The following is a 15,108-nucleotide window of genomic DNA, read 5'->3' on the forward strand; positions in this document are numbered from 1 at the left end:
TTGTTTAACAGTGCTATTTGTCTGACTGTAGCCTCAGAGATGCTCAGGCTGAGGTTATACAGCCAGCTCTGTTTGGTGGAATTCTGCAGTGTTGTTGAAAGGGACCATCCCACGCTCCTTCCCTATCACTGCCAGCTGCTCACCCTGTTCCTCTTACATGCTTAAGTGTCTGTGTGATCATGTCCTGAACCTGGAACAAGGGACTTGATCCAACCTGAGAACTTACTTGGTAAGTTTTTGGTTACATCCGGCTCCTGATCCAGTGCACATTACAGTACTATGATTGTTAGTGTCAGCCTAAGGTAGGGGCAAAGAACTGGGAACAGAAGGCAAGGCCACACTTTACATGGCAGCTTGTAATGATGTTTGATTACGATGATTTTATAATTAACTTCCTAATTATTATTTTTATGCTTCCTTACGAACGAACCATGTTTAGTACTGTAAGATGTCATTTTGCTCATATCTCACAAAAGCTTTTTATCATGATTGTGTTAATGTGCATTTAATTAAAAGTAACAATGATGCAGGTGATTGCTGTGAAAGTTCCCAATGAGAGTGGATATATGATCTGCTTCGCTGGAGTCTCATATTTCCCCTGTGCTCTTTTCTTGCACTGGTGAGATCGATTGCTTCCGTTGCCTAAACCCACATATTCGGTAGGGCCTATCGCTCTCTTTTTGGTTTGCATTTTTTGTTTGTTTGTGGGTTTTTTCCTTATTTTTTTAAATTCCATTGAAGTTGTTTATATGTTTTTTTGGAGGTTATAGCTCAAATTACCAACTTTTTCCGTTAGAAGTTCCAGTGCTCCATTAGAATCCCTGAAAGGAAGCAGGGAAAGGCTGCCTCTCTTTGGAACATACTGCTTGGGTTTTAATACATTTTTCCCAGAGTGCCTTCCCTGTGATTCCATACGGCAACTCTCCAGCAATGGGCTGAAAAGCAATTTCATATTTCCTTGCATTTCTCTGCCAGTACTACCTTGGACTCTGACTAATGCTAACTAGTGTAATTATCTGTGACTTTCCTGCTATGCTTTCCATTTCCACTCAATCCACAGAATCCACAAACTCTCCAATCCACACCAATTATGAGTACACTATATGAGACAGCTGGAAGGGAGTACGGAGGATAAAAAAAATGATATGGTAAACTTAACAACCACTGCTAAATCAAATGCATGAGAGGTCTGAACTTAGACTCTCTTCAAAACTCCCATTAAAATCGTTGAGAATTCTGCTTCTATGCTTGCATGTCCAGTGCTTTGATCTTTGTTCTTGGAAGTTTGAGAACTTATCTCAGTCTGTTAAGGTATTTGAAAAAGACAGTGCTGAATTGTTGTCGTTCTTCTGCATGTGGGAACCGAGGACAGCCTATTTTTTCCAAACGGATGGAAATGAAGTCCATGTTCATATAGAGGTGTGAGAACCACATGAGGATACTTGTGTGAATATGTCCTAACATAACAACATCCACATTAGATAACCTTTGTTTTGATAGTAGGGATATGAGAGAGAAGGGATAGTGGATTTCTGCCTGAGCCCTGGGAAAAACAGGGCTGTGCACTCTGAAGGAAAGGAAGTAAAGAGTCCAGGTTAATTGGAAGAGCCTCATGATACTGTGTTTTCTAGACACAAAAGGCGCTGTTAAGCATCTTCTGCAGGTCCCTCTCAGCTCCAGCTGCTTTCTGGCAAGTGATGCACAGATCCCAGAGGGTTGATTAGCAATTTCAGATAGGCAGTACTTCTTGCTTTCATTTGTGCTGAATTTCAAGATTTTTCTTACTTATTTAATAGAAACATAAATGAGACATTTCTCAATTTCTGTTGTTGGCTTCTGACCTTTGCTTTTGCTGTTACCTCCTTGTGACTTCTGATGTGGTGGAATCCACAGACAGATGGTAACATGACTCAGGCATACAGGCACGTTTTCTGAAGAGACCACATGCATACTTGGATGTACCAAAAAGATGTGGTATAGAATTTGATGATTTTATACAAATACTGGAAATACGAGAACAAGATGTACACACTGAAAGAATAGTAGCAAATCATAGAGAAAGCAACTCAAGAAAAGGACATTGTTTATTGAAATAAATATAATCTGCATTATTATTCAGATATTTCTGTTGCTGTAGGAAATAAGAAATATGGGAAAAATTTTATTGAGGCTGATGTCCATTATTTTGTATATTGAATAGTTAAGTGTGTGTCTTTTTCTATATTTCTCATGCAAAGCTTTGAATTTTTATCTTATTGTTTGTTTCTTTTAACTTTTTTACTGCATTACACAGGACAGAGATGCATTAGTAATTCTCATGCAAATACAGGTTCCATTTCTTAAATGCTTTTATGTTGAATTTTATTTTCTACCTCAAGTCTGCAAGTGATACCTGCTACTGCAGTGCCTGCCAGTTTGGATTACCTCCTAAACTCTGCTGCGAGAGGATCAGATTTTGGGGAAACATTTATACATATTAATTGTAGTTTCCATGTGCTTAAACTGTGTTGCACTGTGATTATCCTCTTAAATCACTACTTTTTTAGTTTCTTAATGACATCAGTCACTTCTGTGATTCAAAGGAGATTTAAGGATGCTTGTAGTAAGGCCAAACGCTGAGAACACTGCTATGCTGTGGTCCCTTGATAAAACTTGTGATACAGGATACAAAAGATACTGGTACTCTAACTACTGCAAGTTACCCTCCATCAGCCTCCTGCGTGTGTGCACATATATGCACACAGACACAAACGTGCATTTCACCTCTGACACTGCAAATGAGCCTTCAGTCATGGTGGATAAAGACATTACTTGAGAACTGGTGTTGCAGCGAACGCAAATGAGCTGCTGAATGAGACTCTGGAGTCAGAGGGTGTCTATCCGTAGCTTTCCAGAAGGCTATTAGTTTTGGTTGCCTGCAGAAGCAGGAAGATCGCACAATGTTTAATCATTTTCTGAATGTTGTTTTGCAAATGTTAAACCTAGGAACTGAAATTCTGCTGTTCCACTTGTCATGTATGGAATTAAGTGTCAGTGAGGTGCAAAAAACATCTCTAATGACCGTTTGTAGCTTGTGGAGCTCAGACACAGTATCTGAGTGTAGCAGCAATAAAATAAAATTCAGTGTTTAATAGTTTTGGAGAGACAAAGGGCCTACAGTGTTATAGTCCTGTTTTAGACCACTTTTTAACACCCTGCAAGTTAGAACAGTGTTGTCAGTTCCACTGAAGCTGAAAGTAGCAGAAGGTTCCTGAAAAATTTTGTGGGTTTTACACTGAGTTAATAGAGTACACAGAAAGTCAGACTATGCAAAATTCTATTCTCTACATTTTACTCCGTAAAGAAATAACAGTTTTTGTAAAGAAATAATAAAAAAAACTCCAACAAAACAAACACATTATTCAATTTTCCCAGGCTTTCTTGCGGGAAGAAAAAAAAAAGAAAAGGAATAGTTTTATGCCAATTATCAACCAATTAACCTTTTCTTTTTCCTGAACCATGTCTACTAATGTCTGCTTTTGATTTGGTTTTCTGATTTTATTTATTTATTTATTTCCAGGCTAGAAAGATTATTCTGTTGCATTGTAAACAACCAGTGAACCTTCTGAAGAGATTTCTCATCTGGGCTGTTTTGCTGGTGAGTCGCTTGAAGCCTGATGCTATAAAGATAATAGAATTAGCAGACCTAGCAGGCCTCATTATTTTTAATTACTATTATTGCTGCTCACACACTACATATAATTCAGTAAAGCTGGAGTGGAGGGGGGTACACACATCCAACAACTGCGTGTTTCAAAATGGGCCATCAGAGAAGTGGCTGTTGTGAAATCCTTCTGTAAATTATATGTTTTCAGATTTATAGTTCTAATAATATTCTGGACAAATATCAGAAAGTCAACAAAGCAAAGAAGAAAAGGGAATGTGGTCATAAATAGGTCAAAATCTAAGTACCTTTAGCTTGCATTTTGGTTCATTTATCAAAGTAAAATCAATTGTTATTATTAGCCTATTATCATCATCCTTCCAGTGAGCTGGCTTCATTTTAATCAATATTTCTAATTAAGCAACATCAAATACAGTTTTAAATTGTAGCAACCTAGCTCTATGTAGGCTAAGTTTATATGCATATCTGTTTACATTCTTTTTATTCTATCTTTAATAATAAGATGTTTCTCCACAAATAAGTAATGAGCAGCTGCGTTTCAAACAGCTTTGAAGCAGTTATACATCAGAGTTGATAATGGACCACCTACTATGTTGAAATACTGTTTGCCTTTTTATTTGTATGAACAATATTCTCCCCCTTTACTCCGCCCTGATGAGACTACATCTGGAGTACTGTGTCCAGTTCTGGGCTCCTGAGTACAAGAAAGAGAAGAAACTAATGGAGAGGGTCCAGTGGAAGGCTATGAAGATGATTAGGTGGCTAGACCATCTCTCTTATGAGCAAAGGCTGAGAGAGCTGTGCCTGTTTTGCATGAAGGAGAGACATTTATAAGGGGATCTTATCAATCCATACAAATATCTTTAGGGTGGGTGTCAAGAGGATGTGGCCAGACTCTTTTCAGTGGTGCCCAGTAACAGGATAAGGGGGAATGGGCAAAAACTGTAACACAGGAAGTCGCATCTGAATATGAGGAAAAACTACTTTGAGGGTGACAGAGCACTGGAGCAGCTGTCCTGAGAGGTTGTTGGGTCTCCCTCTCTGGAGATACTCAAAAGCCACCCAGACACAACCCCGTGAAACATAATCTAGGCGAATCTGCCTTTAGCAGAGGGGTTGACCTCCACAGCTCTCTTCTGTGATTCTAGTGATATGGTTTAGTGGTGGACTTGGCAGTGCTAGGTTAATGGTTGAACTCAATGATTTTAAGCATAAACAATCCAGTATAAATGATTTTGTTATTTTTATATGCTTTAAATAGTTCTGAAACAGTCATTGAATTTTCAGGTACAATGCACTGGGGCTGAGGACCAATGTTCTGTGCCGTGTTTTCCATTCATAGAATCATAAAATGGTTTGGGTTGGAAGGGACCTTAAAGATCCTCTAATTCAACCCCCCTGCCATGGGCAGGGACATCTTACAGGTTGCTCAAAGCCTCATCCAGCCTGGCCTTGGAAGTTACGTTTCTTTTCATCCTATAAGTATCTGCCCTGCTCTTTCAGGGTTTATCTGATAGCTACTGAGCTGTGTGTTTCTCATTTTTCTAATTTCCCCCTGTGAAATTGGTATTGCTGCTTTAGGCATACAGTGCCAAAAGCAAAAGCAGAATTAGTCCATACTTAGACTGTCTTGCTCGCATGTCTTGCAGTGTCCAAAGCAGGGATTTCAGTTTCTAAGAGAGCAAAAAAATGCACTTGTTTAAATGGTTGGGGTACTTTTTTTATTGCAGCCGTCTATTAGAAATCTCTGCAGATGGTTCTCTTCTTCCCTGCCATTAATACAAATACAGTAACTGTGCTATGGTTAAGAATAATTGTTTTGCTTCCCTTCAGGGATTTAGACACTGGTTAAGCATGCAATAAGAGTTTCCATAAGACATACTTCTGAGGATGATAACGTGGTTCTAGTTCAAACATTCATGGCTCAGGAGTATTCAAGATCTGTCTTAATTTATGACAGCAAGAGAAGGCTTACCTCCGCTATGTTTTTCCTAAGCATATGTGTATGTGGGTGAGTGTTTGCACACATGTTTATGCATGTGCATATTTGTACATGTAAATCAGAAGCCTTTCTTTGGCAGTCAATGAAAAGAAGATACTACTGGGAGAAGTCTAATTCTGTTGCCTGTGTATGGAAGTCAAAAAGGGCACACTCTGTACTGCATATTTCCAAATAATTATGTTGTAGTTTAATTGATGTGACTCTGGGGCCATATTTTGCATTTAAAAATAATGCTAAACCTTAGCCCATTTACTTATGCGTCGTAACTGGTCATGCAAACATTCCTCTTAACAATGGACATATAAACTCAGAACAGCCAAACCTTGCTTGACTCTGCTTTTCTAACTACACTTGTGTGTGCTGTCATTTAAATATGCAGTTTCTGTGCTTTTCACTCTGACACGCTATTTTGTCTGGTTTGAGTGCCATACTTCATCCAAGTAAACTTTTATAATTAGGGAAGTTTGTTTAAAAACCTAAAACCAAAGTGACCATTACCCTAATGGGAACTGCAGTGCAAGTAACTGTATAAAAATGTTATTAGACTTATGTCTATGCCAGCCATATATGCAGTCAGTACATACATCTGGAGTGCAAAGGAGAAAGTAGTTTTAGAACTGAAACAGGCAGAATTTAGAACTGAAATGTTTCAGGTCACATTCAATTCTTTCTTCACACAGTTTCCCCATTCGTTTTCTTCCTAGGAGACTGTACAATCTAACAGTCTGGTTTTTGTGGGTTTTTTTGTTTGTTTATTTGTCTTTGGTTTTTTTATTTTTTTGCGTGGTTTTGTTTGTTTGTTTGTTTCAGGGTTTGGGGTTTTTTTGTTTGTTTGTTTTGGGTTTTTTTGTTTTGGTTTGGTTTTTTTAAGAAATTATTTTGCTTGTGATTTTGGACATGGGGTTAAAACACAAGTGAAAGCATTTCGCCTGCTCAGTGCCAGCAATGCTTCTTGAGAGCCATGACATGTTGCTGTGTGCCCAACGGCATTGGGGCAGGTGCTGCCTCAGACCTTGTGCTCTTCCAGTAACTCTCCAATATGATGCAGCGGTTCCTCCCCTCCCTGGCACCCACCTTGCTCCAAAGAATCACTGACAGAGGGTACGTGGTGGAAGAGGAAAGTCAAGTCTGTCTTGATCTTCCTGTGCAGTAAATGGGAGTTAAAACCATATGGACCATTAAAGGTTGACCTTTAACTATTAGTAGTCGATAAACCTGCTTTAACCAGTGGCATCAGACACTACATTCTTTAGAATTAGAAATCCTATTTGATGGAACAAACTGTGACATGCACAGAAAGATGACATTTATTTTTATTTTTCACTGACACAGTAAATTTTTCTACAATTTGAATGTTGGTAGGGTTTTTAATTGTATGTATTATGGTATAAATGGAAAGCATTTTGACATACAGCCTACACACCCACAGCCTAAATTAGGCAGGTCTTGTGGAAGAAAATGTATAGAAGAATCGTATAATCAAAGACGGGATCACAGTATATTTCTACACAGGCCCAAACTTCCGTTACAAATCACAATAGCTCTGGTGCTTTCTAACTTTTTAACACATAACTCAGCATGTTTATATTTTTTTTCTGTTTCTTGTCTGTCTAATTGTGACTAGCTCTCATTTACATGGAATACTATGTGTGTATATAAGGGCACAATAATGTAAGTTTTCTCTTGTTCATCCCAGAACCATACATGGATAGAGAGAGTACTTGACTGCTAATGCACATTTTGCAGGCAGCTCTTCAGTTTGAAGTAGACTGCTACTTGTGTAAGCTTAGCAAACTGACCTGCTTCACCTCTCAGATATCTCTTTCTTGGTCTATGCGCCTCTGCTATTATTTTCCATGGTCAAAATCACAAACATTTGAGAAAGATATTGTGTTTTCATTAGCACAAGTGAGCTTCATATCCTAATGTTGAACTCCTTTAGACACCAGTGAAATGCACTAGGGAGATTATAATCTTTTATAGTAAATTTCTACATATATGCTGAAATAGGTTTATTAGAGTGAAGAATAATTTTATTTATATATGCATTCAAAGACATGTACATTTTTATTCAACTGTATTATCCTCTTCCTAGGATTAAATACAGAAGTAATTTTTGAATATTAATTCTGCCACAGGAGTCTTGTGAGTCAAATAACTAAATTCGTCCACAGATGATGAAAGTGATGCCCTGGAATATTACAGTTGAGACTTTTAAAGTGTAAAGAAGTGAAATGCCCTTTTGTCAAAGAATTTCAGTGGAATTTCCTTGTGGAATTCCTTTAGGCTCCATTACAAGTCCCATTTCAGTAACAGGACAATGATCACAAAAAAGTTAGTGGAGGAGCTGGAAGAAGAATCAGATTTCTTTTTACCCAGATATCTTAATCTGAGATATAATTATTTGACAAATTCATCTGAGGATATACAAGCTCCACAAACTTTGAAATTAGGCAGATGGACAGTACGCACAGTTAAGTTTGTGAATACTTTTTGAAATACATTTGAAGGTACCCAATTCCATGCCTCCCACCATTGCCTTTTTTTTTTTTTTTAAATGTTTTAAAGGGATTAAAAGTTCTCAATTAAGAATCCCTCTCTACATGGTATAAAACATCCCTTGCAATAACAACTTCTGTTCTCTGGTGTCCACATTTACTCTGGTATCATAAGTGTTACAGACATTTGCGAAGAATTGAGGTCTGTGATAAGAATTTTAATGTATTTTAGATCCTTTAAATCATATGTATTTTAGAGCATTTTCTTATCTATAGAAACAAAATATGTCATTTTCTCGTGTGATAGTACTCTGTAATTTAGAAAATTATAGTTAGCTGGGTGTGAGTTAATCTTAAAACCCAGTAGTCTAAAAACAGAAAAAATCAAGAGTACTAAGCTAAATATATCCTCTGTAAAAGTTGATCATGGTTTTCTCTAAGCTCTGTAAACACTATTCTGCATATTTCCAACATATTCCTTATACTGCTCTGCATATTTTAACTGAGTAGTTGTTGATTTATTGTATACACACCAGAACTGCTACCAAAATGCCACCCAAGATATTGTGTGGAGATCTCTGTGAGGCTCTATAAGGACTGAATGAGTGTATTCCACGTAATTAAAGGATAATGGGTATCAGAGTGCTCAAGCCTTAGCCTTTTTTTTTTTTTTTTTTTTTAAGAAGCTGGTTTTGTAGCTGTGTGAGATAAATATTTGATTTCTTTATTATTCTTTTTTTAGTATATGGCTCTTAAAGCATATTCAGAAGAAGAGTTAATATAACTTTTCCTGACTGATGTAGCTACAAAGAGGTCATGGCACTGGGCAGATGTGGCAGTGGCAATGAAGACAGTAATATAAGCACCTTTTGAAGAATAGGTTTAACATAGGACAAAAGTCATTTGGAGAATCAATCTTTGTTCAGTTAACCGTGTGCTAAAACTTGTGGTCTGCTGATGTACTTGTCACAGCATTCAAGACTAGGTATGTCATTATCTGTCACGCACTTCACGGTGCACAGGCATACTACTGTGGGCACAGTTGAAATCCTGTGTTTGTGAGAAAGCTTCGTGATACATAATATGGATTGGAGTCCATTTACATGGAGGAGGGAGGAGCAGGGAGAGCAGGTAAAATTTTAGTACTTCATGTGGTACGTGCTTCTGGGAAATTAGCAACACTGTCAGTTCGATAGCATTCCCATTCATGTCACAGCTGAATACAACTATGGCAAGTTGGGGTAAATTTTAGAAAGTTGTATTCTGTATTGTAAACAGAAAAGTACTGGAAATAGCATAGAGACAAAAATGCAATGTATATTAATCAGAAAAAAAAAGTCACTGCAATACATGAATATTCACTCATTCCTTTGCTTCTGCAATTTTTCTTCTAGGCTTTGGGGTGTTTAGGTGGTTTTAAGAGCATCCTTATTTCAGAAGAAAGCAATTTAAATAGAGATTTGCATGTTCATTTGTGGCCCAGGTCAATTAAAGGTCACTATTTTGGGAGGGATTAAGGAATATGTATAGTTTCCATGGGATGATGCTCAAAAAAGATTTCAGTGATTTATCCATTCATGTGCATTGTGTGTGCATATAAGGTATGGTACTTAAACATCTATTACAGAAAACAGCACACTGGGGATTTGGGTAATAGATCATTTTAATGTATGAATAGGTTACATTCCTAACTACTAGTTGGGAAGGGTTAGCTTGTATGGGAAGGGGAATAAAGTAAATGGCCAAGAAAATTTATAGTGTTGCAACTCCAGAAAAATATTGATTGGAAGATGAGGAACTCCATTTTTATAAACTTAATCAACACTGATTGTTTGATATTCAGCTAGTAGCCTGCCAGGGAGAAATAAAAGCTATGAGCCTGGAGTGGAGGCGGGGAAACGAAGCAAGTTGGCAATATTCTAGGGAAAAAAACAACCTTGCAAAAAATCCCAAATCCAACCAAAAACTCTAATGTAATTTTCCAGAAGATTCAAAAGCTAAATATTTAAAAGGGGAAAGAGACTGTCTGTTTTGTTTTGTTTGTATTGCTGTATAGTTGCCTGACTGGAAATTATATTTCAACAAGCAACTGCTGTATTTATTGACCTATATTTTATTATGCTAATATTCTGCTAGTGTCCTGTATTTCCATAGTAATCATCTAATAATCTGTTCCACTAAATAGTAGGTTGCCGAGATCTATTTAGAGCCGTGAGTGCTGTGGCCAAAGGTCAGCGCCAGGGGAGCTCTGCTCTGTGGTGTGCAGGTGCCACTTGTGTCACGGTCATTAAGCATGAAACTAAAATTAATTTCACTGCATCCCTGCAAGCTGGCAAACATAGTAGTCACCTCAGCAGAAAAAAAAAGACATAACTTGCACATATGGTGCTCCTTTCTAAAGGGCTGGACAGAGTCTGAAAGAAGTTTTAAAGAGCCTGTAACTCTGGTTGTATCTCCACAGCCAGCTGTTGTGTGGTCTGCTGCTGCGATCCAGGACCTCTCTGCTGCATTTGTATACCGTGTTTGAAGTGACTTTCCAATGACAGTCTGATAGATTTACCTAATGCAGTAGGGTGTACAGTGGTATCAGAGAGAAAGTAATTCAGAGTATGGACTTCTGACTCTGGATTTAAAATTACAAAGTGTGGCTCCTCCTCAGTATGTAATCCATCATGACTATACATTGCCAGGCATTTCCATGTGAGAGAATTTGCTCCATGTCCTCTTTTCGAAAATTGCCTTTCCTTGTCTCATTGGTGTCACAAAGATGAACTCCTGGAAAGCTTTTCCTCCTGAACTTGAGATGATTCATCAGAAGGGAAGTGATGACAATGTCTTTCAGGTCATTTAGCGAAAGGACACCCAAACAAATGACGTATCAATTTTAAAAAATCAGTTGAATGTCAATCAGTTGGCGTAACAGTCTTTAAAGTCTAATTCCTGGTGTATTGAACAAAAGGGAAAAAAATCCTAAACCTCTTTGGCTCATGACTGCAGTTATCTATAGTTATATGATGAAGTTTTGTTTGGGTCTTTATGAAAGTTGGTTATTATATCAGTTTTCACTTATTTTATCCTTCTTGCTTTTATTCGTCAGTGATTTTTGAGCATAGTGGTATAAAGCACTGAAGTACCAGTAACAAGGATCTACCTACTCTGGATTGTGTCATATCCATTACAAGTACTTGTCTCTTATCTCAACACTCTAACACGCTTTCAGGGCCACAGGCTGAAGGCTTCTGCTTTGGCACAGTTCTCTGGAGCAAGAAGGAGGCTATAATTTTCCCTGGAGATCCTCTCCTTCTAAATACTCCTCGGACTGGGGAGCGATCCATGTCTCCAAGGAGGGGTGAGGAGCTGCTCCTGTAATGTACCCCATAGGGCCTGGCCTCTATAGGATGCCTGTTGCCCACCTCAGCTGCTGGAAAAGCATTTCTCTCTTCTCACATGCTTTATTGGTTCTGGATTGACTGCTGGATCACTTTGGTTTCAGCTTCCTTCAGTCAAACTTGTCTTGAGCAAGATGGCCACTACTGAGTGCTCTTAATTTGGCATTTTCTTTAGAAGCTATCAACATCCCTGGAAATAACATCTGTCAGGGAGGTGGCAAGCTGGGAATTGGGTGCCTGCCCAGCCATAGCAGAACAAGACTGCAGGGCACAATTGACTAGAGCGAACAGGAAAATTTCTGAGTCATTGATCCACAAGCCCACATAAAGTGTGAAATTGAAAATGTAGCCTGTCAGAGGGAGCTAGCCATGTATTTTTAGATTATCATCCAAAAAACTATCCTTAACCATTGCTCAATAGAAAACATTCTTTGGTTTTGGGGGTTTCTTGTTTCTTTTTTTCTTTTCTTCTTTCCTTTTCCTTTTTCCTTTTCTGCTTTCCTTTTTCATTTTTCGTTTTTCCTTTTTCCTGGGGACTGTTTTGTTGCTTTTTGTTTTGTTTTGTTTTGAATTATTTCCTTCTGGTAAGGCTTGCAGTTTTTCCTTTTAAAATATCTTTAGTAGGCAAGTTTCTTTTTCATGTCATGTAGCTTTATGTGTAAGCACATATACATATGTATTTGTTCACATAAATGCTTTTTGGAGGCCAGCACTAAGAATTATTTTGCATTATATTTCTGAATGGTAGAAATAACATTCGGCAGGACAAGAAAGAGTGCCAAGATCCATTTAACCTGTAATGTCACCAAGATAAATGACCATGTAACTACATCCTTTGGAGAAATCTAATACTTTTCCCATTTACTTTCATATAATGCTTATAAATATCAGTTGACTTCAGTGGAATTATTTCTGATTAGCACATGTGTGAAACAGCCCCAGAGACTGTCATATATTCCTCTTCTGTCATTCTTCCCTCTTGTTGAAAGGTTATTACTGCGCCAGTACTATATTTCCTATCAAAGGTTTCCTAGTGGCTCTGAAAAGTTTGTTGGAGCCTGCAGCATACCGGCTTGAAGTAGTTTCTCACCCACTGAGTGGACTTTTCTGACTTATTTGCCAAAAGAATGTATAAAATAAGGCAGCTGGGCTGGGACAGCACAACATTTCAGCACAACTACTTTCCTGTTTAGTCCATCCACTCCTACTGTACAGTAACAGTTACCTCTTGTCTGAAGTTTTTTGTCTTACTGGTTATGAAGTGAACACTAGCTATTCAGAAACTGTAATATTACCATCCCTCCTGTATATATGGAGGAGGAAGTGATGGCTGGTTGGACACTTGACTGCATTTTTATGCTTGTGATCCTCTTCAAGCTTGGGAGATTATCTTTTGCACTACATCTTCATCTTCTACCAAAGTCTTTTAGCATACAAAGTTTGGCATTTTTGTTCTTTTTCAGCATAAAACTGAAGTAATGCTTCTTGACCATAAGTTTTCTTTTTTTTTGAGCTATATGTAATTAGAGAAACAGGTGTTTCAGTATGCATAGATATGTACATACATTTCACAAACTATTATTTAGTGGTGTCTGTCTCTCAAGGAAAATAAAACAGCTTTACTACACGTATGATGTCAGTAATGGTAATTATACAGGATATTTAAAATGAAAGGTTTTCTGTGAACCTCACTAAAGAGACAGATCATTCCTGTAGGGCCTATTTCACTTTACCCAGATTTGTGAATAAAGTACAGTTAAAGACCTTCCACTTCTTTCTGAGACAGTGAGAAATAAACTAGAATTCTATCTCACCTGGCAGTTTAGAGAGTTAGGTGATCTAAAAGGAAACTAATGAACTCTGATGTTATTTTGGTAAGAATTAAAGAGAGAAGGATTTCATAAGCACATGTGGCTTTTCATCTCTTCTGGGTTTCCCTACTTTTGATTGCTGAGGGCAAGTGCTTTTAAACTGTTAGCCTTGTAAATATTCTGTACTCTCAGAAGCAAAGTAATTAACCAGAAAAATCTAGAAAATTATGACCTAATGTCTCATTTTCCCTTTAATGCTTATCTAGGGCACATTAAAACTAGTTTTTCAAGAATTAGGCCAATACAGCTTGTGTCTAAAGTTTGCTCTGAAAAGCAAATATTGTTATTTTATTTAAATGATGAATTTTTCTTTTTTTTATTAAAAAGCAATTAAGATATCCTTTAAATGCACTTCTTCATTCAACTAGTTAATTTCTTATTTTAATATATATTAAAATAAGAAAAGGAGAAAGAGCCTTTGGTGAAGAAAGCTGTGATATTTCCTTCCCTACATTGTGTACTGGCTGTACTCATATTCTTACACATGGAGGGAGAAGGGTTGTGCTTTCAAATCTAAAGATTTACTGCAATTTATAATCTTGATAGAAAATCAACTAGACACCAAACGAGTTCCTTATAATTATTTTAGTTAAAGTTTATCTTCTCTCTTTTTTTATACGCAACTAAACTGAAACTTATTTGTGCACATCTCTAGCCTGTAGCCTTCAACACTCCTATAAAGATCAGTTTTAGTACTATTTCAGTGTTTCCAGTACTGCCGGTTCACATAGCAATTTGTGCTCTTTACAAATTTTGTAATTTTTGTGTTGCAGCTTCATATAGATAAGTAGAATCACCTGGATTTTAAAACATTTGCTTGAGAAGCTAAGAAATCATAGTAATTTTTATTATTTATGTTTCCAAAGAATTTATTAGACATTTTGCAGATGCAAAGCAAAGCTGCTCCTTACCTCAAATATCTTATAAACTAGGTAACTTTATTTTCAGAGGTAAGCTTCTCACAAAATATTGAAATTATTTTTCCAAAATAAAGCATTTTAAACTTGTGTTGCAAATTCAGCTAAGGGCTTTCTCAGAGCTAGCTGATTTCTGATAGTAGAATTATTTCTAGCATGAGTTAAAAAAAATAGGGAGGTACAGGATCATGTGTAGGTTTTGTTGGGTTTTTTTAGGTTTTATATTATCCATCTGAGTAGCACTTTTATTCAGGTGGTCAACAGGTCCTGTTCAGCCTTTGTAGGAGGTTTTACATATGTATTTATTATATCATCTTTGTATTCCATGGATTTCTTCCCAGAGGGGCAGAGAGAGTCAGATTCCAGCAGTTTTACACGAAGACGGTCTAATATATGTGAGAAGTCAGATAGAGGAGAGAGGCATGTGGACTCTCACTAAGATAGTCAGTTTTGCTGTTGCAATGATTCATGGATCTGTCTGATCTCGCCCTTTTAGAGTACATGTCATTAATGAACATTGTCATGACACAAAATCAAAACTAATTTCATTTTGTAAGGGACACCCACAGCTGTGACTCTTGCTGTAAATATGATCATGTTGTTTTTCTGTCATAATGATGAGTAGACATATGTAATGTTAATAAGATAGCTTTTCTAGCAATGATAGGTGAGATAGAGTTCAAGCTGCATTTTGTAAAGCTTAGAGTTTATATAAAAAGGCTGATACAGATATTTCTAACCATCATATTAAAACAGTTCACAAATCA

At 37.2% G+C, this 15,108-nt stretch overlaps 1 protein-coding gene across 1 annotated transcript in view; it reads left to right on the plus strand.

Moving 5' to 3' along the window:
• The window catches only part of RET (ret proto-oncogene), a 152,709-nt gene that overhangs the window by 14,786 nt on the left and 122,815 nt on the right, over positions 1 to 15,108 (plus strand). The window contains exon 2 of the mRNA XM_030485495.1: positions 3,560 to 3,637. The gene's annotated coding sequence lies outside the window, so the exon portion shown is untranslated. The remainder of the gene's footprint in view (positions 1 to 3,559; positions 3,638 to 15,108) is intronic.

The sequence above is a fragment of the Strigops habroptila genome, chromosome 5, assembly GCF_004027225.2.
Source record: "Strigops habroptila isolate Jane chromosome 5, bStrHab1.2.pri, whole genome shotgun sequence".
Classification (NCBI taxonomy): domain Eukaryota; kingdom Metazoa; phylum Chordata; class Aves; order Psittaciformes; family Psittacidae; genus Strigops; species Strigops habroptila.